The following is a 9,287-nucleotide window of genomic DNA, read 5'->3' on the forward strand; positions in this document are numbered from 1 at the left end:
AAGCTAAACAAGCCCATCTCCCTTAGCCTTTCCCTGTAGAAGTGCTTCACAAGAGCACACGTTGATCCATGGATGTGATGTACGTGTGCATTATAGCGTTTGAGAGTGTGAGATGTTCATTTCCCTGTCCCCCAAGAAAAGGCTGTGCACAGAACTGGAACAATCCATGTATGTCGGGACCACTCTCTGCCCACTTCTATGTGACACTCAGGAGAGCTCAACAGCACTGGGTCACAAGCTGGGGGAATTTGCAATGAAAATTGAATCTGTTCCCTAGACAGATCCTTAGAGTATTCTTTAGCTATCCACAACTGCTTCTGGCATAATAATATGAAGAATCTATTGCTTCTCTGTAATCTGCAGAGCCTGTTTACCACTTTTGGAAGGCTCCTTTCTCTTAATCTCCTTTCTTCTTAGTCATTTCTTACTTAGAGCAGGAATGAAACAGCTACATCTAAGAAATAATAGAGAATGAATAGGTGAATTATATCAGTTCAACACAATTTAGAGCACTTAATTGATCTATGATGTCCTTACGTGTTCTTTTCATTTTCTATCTGTAAGTCTTATTCCCTTCTTTTCTAATTTACATACCGATGCAACGTATAACATGAAATATTATATTATATTATATTATATTATATTATATTATATTATATTATATTATATTATATTATATTATATTATATTATATGTGTATAAATGTATATAACAAGTGAAGCTCACCACCGCCCAGCCAGTGCCCAGACAGCCCCTGAGCAGCAGGTGAGAGATGAACTCCCACTCCTGTCAAAACTCTTTCTGCTTGTTGCTGTGTGGTATGGAATATCCCTTTGACTAGTTTAAGTCAGCTGTCCCAATGCTGTTCCCTCCCAGCTCCTTGGGCCTTTCACTGACAATGGCCTCTATTCTGAACAACGCTGCTCAGCAGCTACTGTAAACATCAGTGTGTCATCAACATTGTTTTTCTCCTAGAACCAAAACATCATAGCAGGCACTCTGAAGAAAAAAATTCCATCCCATCTGAAACTAAGACAAGAGGATAGTGGGCTAGTTCACACTAAGAAATCAGTCACAGTCTTATACATGATTCACTATAGGTTTTCTTGATATTTCTTTTATCTTAAACAATGGTCATATTTGGGGTAAAAAACATGTTTGCTAAAACACATATATGAAGGGCAACACAGAATGTACCTTCAGCTTAGTCCTTAAAGAAAGAAACAGCCTCAATTATAAGGTGTGGTTAAGGTGCAAGCTGTGTCAATGGTCCTCTGCCTTTTACAGAACAGTAATTTGTTCTGTCTGAAAAATGCAGATCTCTGGGACTTCACAACGCAGTGTCAGAATCACTGCAGGGCATTTCCTCCAGGACTGTATCTTCCATTTTGTATAAATGGAAATTGTTAATGTGTGAAACAGAGGATTTCTTCTCTCTTCAATGACTATTGAAGACTGTTACTGGCTACACAGAGCTCTTATGTTCCATTTATGTCTCAAAGGCAGGCAGGTAAAATAAACACAGACCCAGCTAGACTAAAATGACTTGCTAGTCCATATGGTCTAAGATGAAGTAATTAGGAGTCTGAAGTGAGATGTACTGGATAAAAATCTGCAGCCTCTCTGATACAAAAGGACTGACTTTATGGGCAGAATTTTATTCTCTGTATTTCAAGTCTGTAAAAGTTTGTAATGGAAGAAATTAGTACCAGTTTCAGACACTGAAAATATAACAGCAGAAGCCCAATAAAGATGTGACACCAGATGAGGATGAAGTATTCTAAAGTAGCACAAATGGAAAATAAAAATAAAAATAAAGAAATTTACATGACACTGGGGTTTAGTAGGAAGTGAATCAGTAATTTGGGAACTGGGAATATGGCTTGGTTTGTAAGTGTCAGCCGCTATCCTATGCAATCTGGGTACTTTGAATTACATCAGAGCGTCTCATTGACTCTGCTGAACTTTGATTCATGCCTTTAAAATCTCTGCCTGTAAAGACCAGACAGTGAATCCTAACTCTGCACATAGATCCTCATGCTTTATTGCAAACTGGGTGGATGGGTTTTCCATATTCAAGTATGCATGATTTGGGGTAGGAAAAGAGAGCTGATGCGTACATTCCTGAAACATTTATGAGGACCTTATATGGATGAAATAAAAATTGCATGTAAATGCCACATACTCCTACTATTCATACACAGTCTGCCAAAGACCTTGAAAAATAGTAAAAATGAATAGTTTCAAGAAGCTCTGGAGAGTTCAGAGTTTCTCAATAAATACTTTAGAATCATGTCATATCTATCGTTATACTAAAAACTAATCCTGATACTTAACATGTAATTTAAAAAGAAGAGACGTAAATGATCTCACTGCTATAAAGTCAAGACAAGAAAATATTTCCATGGTTTTATACTTTCTATAGTTTGAAAAAAAGAGAAGTGGGGAAGTGAAAAGGAACAGCAGTGAGATTTGTGCTCTGTGCATCTGGCAGTGAGTTCTTAGGCTTTCTGGTGTTATTTTTTATATGTGACTGTGGGCAACTGTTTCAGAATAAAATGAATGCGACATAATATAGGAAAAAAGATCTGCCTCCATTAACAGACTAGCAGGATGACTGATAGCCATAGCCAGAAACACACGAGATTATCGCTAAAGCTTAAAATAGCGCAACCGCTATTGTAATGGAATTTTGGTGGAATGGAATCAATGCAATCAACGACTGAAACCAGCCAGAGAATAACTGTCAGTCCCATCCCCTTGTTCTGTTGAACTACTTAGTAGCTGTCGCTTGGATTCCTACTCCAAGCCTCTTTTTGTTGTCATACTGCAGCTCATCTGCCGTGAAGACCATGTCGTGTTTGGAAATGCTTCTTTGGTACATTTCTTAAGCCTCTTTTAGTAACCCAGTTCTTCCTTGTATACTTAGTTAACTGGGATTTTCAAAGAAAGAAATGTATGTTCCAGGGATACACAGATACTCTGCCTACCTCCCAATCACTATCTCAGGTTCCAAAGATGGAAAGAAACAAACGTTCTTAAGGTATGCTGGATCTTTAGCCATGTATGTCTATTTGAATGTGCCCTGGGTATTTCAGGCTTACTGCATGTCTACAGCTCAACTCAGTAACGTGAGGCACTGAAATTCTTGCATTGCAGACCTGATAATTCAATGAGAATACGCGGCTCAATCTGCGTGGATTCTGAGAAGATGGAATGTATTTTGTAGAACCGCAGTGCGCATAAAATACGCAGCAAACCTTTGCATATGCAGTGCCTGGGACACGTAGATGTTTGGCAGCCTGCTCGCTGTTCCTGCTCTGCACTGGCTGCCAAACATCTGGGAGTTAGCTGAAAGACATGGAAAGATGGTAGGGAAGAAAAAAAAACAGCAAAAGCAGCCATGTCCCACAATGAGTGGTTGGACTGGCACTCGGGGCTGTAATAGGGTTTGAGAAAGGCATCAATCTGGGACATGGGAGCATGGCACGTTATAGAAGCTCCATTTTTTCTTCTTTCAGAGAGCTATAAAAATGCCAGTGAATCTGAAATAAACCTTCAAAAAGACCTTAGGAGTTTTGCACTAATAAACTCAGTGTGATTTGGTTGCTTAACTGAAAGAAATATCAACTTCGATGAGTTGGCTGTTTGATTATGTGAGAAACATCTAACCAATCTTATCCCACATTCTCATGCTCCTTCTGCTGGCTTTTCAAGTGATAAGAATCTCAATTCCTTCTTTTCCAGACATCTGTCAACACTCAGCTTTTCTCCTGGTACATTGTGCTTAATTGTTTCACACACACACAAACACAAGCAAAAAATATCATTGCTATATCATCTTGAATACTAAATATGTGCAAGAATCAACACATAAACTTAATGTAAAAATAAGTAGCACAGAGAATACTCAATTGTTTTAATTTATATTTAATTAATGACAAGAGCTTTAAGTAAAGATACCACTGAATTTCCAGTTTATTGCACATTGCTGGAGATCCTTACAAAATGTAAGTTCAGCCTGTTGTGCCCTTAAGTAAATACATTTACAGTCTGTATAATGCCTCCTAATAATTTAATAAAATGTACGGATCTGATCTTCAGATAAGTGAAGTCTGGAATGTGCTACTAGCCTGAAGCTCAGGATAAGATTTGCTTTGCCCAGAGGCATCTGCCTTGAAGTTGGGTATCTTTACCTGTTGAACTATTCATTAGTTTAGAGATAAGTGCCAGCAGCAGACATTTCTGAGTAACCATCCTAACAGAGGTCTCCAGAGTACAATGAATAACCACATCTTGGAGCTGTCTTGTTTCTGTCTTACTGGCTACGGAGAAAGTGTGGAGAACTAGTTTGAAAGAGCTGGTTAGTCCAGTGCAAAGGGATGAATGAGAACTTCAATTCACAGTATCATTAAGATTGGAAAAGACCTCTAAGATCATCTAATCCAACTGTCCACCTACTACCAATACTGCCAACTAAACCATGTTCCTTAGTACCACATCTACACATTTCTTGAACATCTCCATGGACAGCAACTCCACCACCTCCCTGCACAGCCCATTCTAGTGCCTGACTGCTATTTATGAGAAGTTTTCCTTAATGTCCAACCTGAACCTCCCCTGGCACAACTTAAAGCCATTCCCTCTCACGCTATCACTGCCACCTGGGAGAAGAGGCTGACCCCCACCTCATCACAACCTCCTTTCAGGTAATTGTAGAGGGCAATAAGGTCTCCCCTGAGCATCTTCTTCTCCAGACTGAACAATCGTAGTTCCCTCAACTGCTCCCCACCAGGCTTGTTCTCCAGACTCTTCACAGATTTGTTGCCCTTCTATGGACACGCTCCAATGTCTTTCTTGTAGTGAGGGGCACAAAACTGAACACGGTAGTCAAGATGTGCTCTCACCAAGTTGAGTACAGGTAATCCCTGTCCTGCTGGCAGCACTATTTCTTACACAAGCCATTGGTCTTCTTGGCCACCTGGGACACTGCTGGCTTGTGTTCACCTAAGGATCAGCCAACACCCCCAGGTCCTTTTCTCCTGCACAGTCTTCCATCCACTCTGCCCCAAGCCTGTAGCAATGAATGAGGTTGCAAGACCTGGCACTTGGTCTTGCTGAACTTCATCCCATTGGCCTCAGCCCAGTGATCCAGCCTGTCCAGATCCCCTTGTAGGGTTTTCCTGCCCTCAGGCACTTGCTCCCAACGTGGTGCCATCTGCAAATTTACTGAGGGTGCACTCAATTCCCTCATTCAGATCATCAATAAGGATATTAAATTCAGCTAGTCCATAGTGGCATCAAGGACCTCAGAGAATCTACGACATTATGGAAATCAGTGCAGGTTTTAAACTAGCTAAGAAGTTGGATAGAGCTATAAAACTGAATGCCTATATACGGTGCTTCCCCAGTTCTGTCGTGATGGGGAACTGTGGTAGCTAAATAAAAGTGTGGTTGTAGCGAAGGGAAGGTGCAGAAGCGACACTTGGATATAATGCCAACAAAGGCGAAACAAAAAGAACTGTTTTCTAAGATCCTTGTTCTGTATCAAGCCTACTAAAAGCTAAGAAGAAACACATCTGTTTTGCTAAATCAGATCAACTTACCCACAGTAATTTCCTATTGAGACTCTGTATCAGACTGAATTTGGCACACTGTTCTTGGAAGGAGTATTTTGTTACTAACTATCCAAACTGCTCCCATTTATCTTTCTGATAAAAGTCTTCAGAACTCAGGCACTGAGTTGTTCAGTACTTGGTGACAGCTCCTCCCCTCTTATTTCAGAGCACAAATGTTATTAAGAGAGCTGCAGTCAGATAAAATAATATTCCCTGAAGAAAGTTTTTAATCAGCAGCTTCAAAGGAGCTGCTCTCTTAATGAGCAAACGAAATGTTGTAAATTCAGCCAATGATTTTCACGTTGAATTTGCACAGACTTCCTTACAGCTCAGGAGTCAATGTTAATGGCCTGTAGGCACTTGCACTTATTGCCCAGAAGCCACGGGATTGAAAAGTTATTTGCAATTTAATGAGCTGGAGGATAACCCATAGGTAGTAATGATAAAAGTAATCAGCTCAATGCCAGTGAGAAGCTGACATGAAAACTGTACATGGAGCTTGATTTATACACTCAGCATAGCTTTATTCACACACACAAAACCAACTTCCTCTCCAAAAAAGTATCATTTTCTCAGCCCAAGTTTTTAGGCTTGTTTGATTTCTACTTGCTTGGCTAAGCTAAATGCGATTCCTGGCAGCAGCAGCATTTCAGCATGTTCATTAAGTGCAATACTATATCATTGCTTTAAACACACAGTGAATTGTAAATAAGCAGCGAACATGATGACTCCACAGAAGCAAACCCAGCACTAACCAGTAGTTTAGCTGCAGGCAATTTCAATCGTTAAAGCTTTTACTGCGTGCTGGTTTCAGCAGTTTTGAAGGTCTTTCTCCCTTCTGATGCCGAGTTGCTGTTGCCTGCTGACTGAAGTTGAATCAATCTGCAAGTCAGGACAGTGCTTCCAGATTACCTCCATAGCAACCTGATGGTGACAGCGTGTCCCGCTGACAGGAACTTCTTTATTTTGGAAGAAGTGTTTTATCTACGCAATTGAAAGAAAATCCCTTTGATATGATCAGACTTTAGTCATATCAAGATTGTCATTCTAGCTCAGAAGTAAAGCAGTGCTGGTTTCAAAGCGTGGTGTTCAGCCTCTGTGTTGACACCCGCTTATTACACGAACCAGGTAGGAACATGTTGGTTTCCGATTTATCTCACTTTCGTTGCTACTGCATGGCATTTTTCTTATGAGGTTGAAATATTACTCAGTGATCAACCAGTCAGATATATGGGCACTGGGAGCAGCTGCACCTTTTGTTTTGTGCTGTTGTAACTGGGTATTTATAACACAGTCTCTCCCCACTGTGGGTTCTAAAACAATGTGAGTTGATACCAGAGACTCTTCCTCAGCTGCAGTTTCCTGGCCACTCATTTCCATGAAACACAGGACTGGCATTATCTCTGAGTACTCTGTGTCCAGTTTGGTTGTTACTGTATAGTAATGAGCACAGAAACCTCATTTCCCCAGAAAAAATAGCTGGAATTGTATAATTCAGACCATGTTTTATTACAGCTTTTGGTGCATTTCCTATCAGTTTGGACACTAAAGCCTGCTTAAAAACCAGAAGTGTCATACTGTTAATGAGGAATGCTGATCTAGAAGAGCTACTTATTCTAAAATGCAAAGCTGCTCTTTCTTAGGCTGAAATCTGTGGTCTGAATTTGAAGGAGCCAGACTGTCATTCTGAGAATCTCATCTCTGTCATCTACCCACTTCATAAGGCTACATGGCATCCCAGAATTGGCATGGAGCTGTTTATGTACCACGTAGATAAATGTAGGATAAATTACAAGGATGTTGTTTATTCAGAACCTCCCCTGCTGATCCTGGTCCTCCCCCTTCATTGTTGCTTGAATTAAGAGCTATAAAGGAAAGTTTCTCCACTTGGAAGCTGCAGGTTTACCTCAACCATAGGGATATTGTGAGCACTTTTTTATAATAGCCCATTTTTAAATAGTCTAATTATAAAAAGATATTGTTAAAACCATTTGAAAAGTAGTGTTCCAGAGGAGCTTAGATTGTATTTATATATTCAGATCATACAGCTAAAGCACCAGTATCTGTTCTCTTTTAGTGCATTTTTAGCTGAATAACAACATTGCTTGATTTGAAGCTGCATCTCTCTAATGACCTTTGCTGAATGCTAAATTGCAGATCGCATTTACATATGAGACATTGCTATTTTGTTAAGTAGGAGACATAATATGAGGATAATCAGTTTATCTTAAGCTGTAATTCTCTGTCTAGCAAGGATTCAAATTTCTAGGAGAGCAAATGGCTCAGTGAAGTCTGGTAAAACGTCTGTGAGATAAATCCCAGCATAATGAGATCAGTTAGATCTAACTGTAAAACAGGGGAAGCTTCATTCTCATTTCCAAATGCACAGTTTGAGGCTTTTTTTCTTTTACAGCTTGACAGAAACGCATCTGAAACAAGGAACACTGGAACTGGAAGGGTCTTTTGAATATGCAGCAACTAAACAGGGAGAAACCAAACAGAAAACAACAGAAGTGTGGCTGGCTTCATGTAGAGGTGGATTTTCTATTCCACAGAAACTAATTTGCCTCCAATGCAAATTCTCTATTGAAAGGATGTGCCTACACTGCAGCTGGAAATCCTTCTGCCATAGTGGGTGCCTCAGCAGTATGGGCAGCAAAATAACAGCAACAGAACAACTTACATCACAGAGATCTGCTATTACAAATGCAATCGAGGGCTCCCTGTTGCACTCAGAAACACCTGGTTTCTTGGTGTTTAGGTTTGTATTGTAAGAAATGGGTTAACAACAGTTTCCACATTGAAATGTATGCAGCACGTTGTGCTTTTGGTTTTCCTGTTATGATGCATCCCTTGTGCGTTTCTGTCCTTGTGACAGAAACTGGATCCCCTCTGCAGTATCAAAGCTTGTGCTTGAGCACACGGCACGTGCAGTGCAAAGGTTTTAGGGCATTCAGTGTATATTCCTGCAAACTCCAAAGGAAATAAGGGTCTGCCTACACACAAACATATTCCAGAACAACAACAATAAATTAAACACAGTGACTTCTGGTATTGCCCCATGATCTGGAGTCTGGCAGTATAAGTAACTGAGAATAGCCTTCCCAATCGTTAGCTCCTGAGACAGCCACAGAATCACAGAATGACCCGGGTTGGAAGGGACCTCAAGGATCATGTAGTTCCAACCCCCTGCCTGGCAGGGCCACCAAACATACACATTTACTAGATCAGGTTGCCCAGGGCCCCGTCCAACCTGGCCTTGAACACCTCCAAGGACGGGGCATCCACAACCTCCCTGGGCAGCCTGTTCCAGGGCCTAACCACTCTCCTAGTGAAGAACTTCCCCCTAACATCCAACCTAAATCTTCCCTCTATTAACTTAAAACCATTTCCCCTAGTCCTGCTATTGTCAGCCCTTTCCAAGAGTTTACTCCCCTCCTGGGTGTAAGTTCCCTTCAGGTACTGAAAGGCTGCAATGAGGTCACCCGCAACCTTCTCTTCTCCAGGCTGAACGAACCCAACTCCCTCAGCCTGTCACAGAATCACAGAATCACAGTCCTCATAGGGGTAGGCATGGAGCAGAGGGGCTGATGGCTGTAACCCCCCTTACACTCATCTCCATAGCACTGCCTGCATTACAAACCGCCCGCAGCCCCCATGAGGGGATGA

At 41.0% G+C, this 9,287-nt stretch overlaps 1 protein-coding gene across 1 annotated transcript in view; it reads right to left on the reverse strand.

Moving 5' to 3' along the window:
* The window catches only part of NAPEPLD (N-acyl phosphatidylethanolamine phospholipase D), a 29,485-nt gene extending 28,644 nt beyond the window's left edge, over positions 1–841 (reverse strand). The window contains exon 1 of the mRNA XM_032442334.1: positions 727–841. The gene's annotated coding sequence lies outside the window, so the exon portion shown is untranslated. The remainder of the gene's footprint in view (positions 1–726) is intronic.
* Positions 842–9,287: the final 8,446 nt, after the last annotated feature.

Source organism: Coturnix japonica, chromosome 1 (genome assembly GCF_001577835.2).
Source record: "Coturnix japonica isolate 7356 chromosome 1, Coturnix japonica 2.1, whole genome shotgun sequence".
Classification (NCBI taxonomy): domain Eukaryota; kingdom Metazoa; phylum Chordata; class Aves; order Galliformes; family Phasianidae; genus Coturnix; species Coturnix japonica.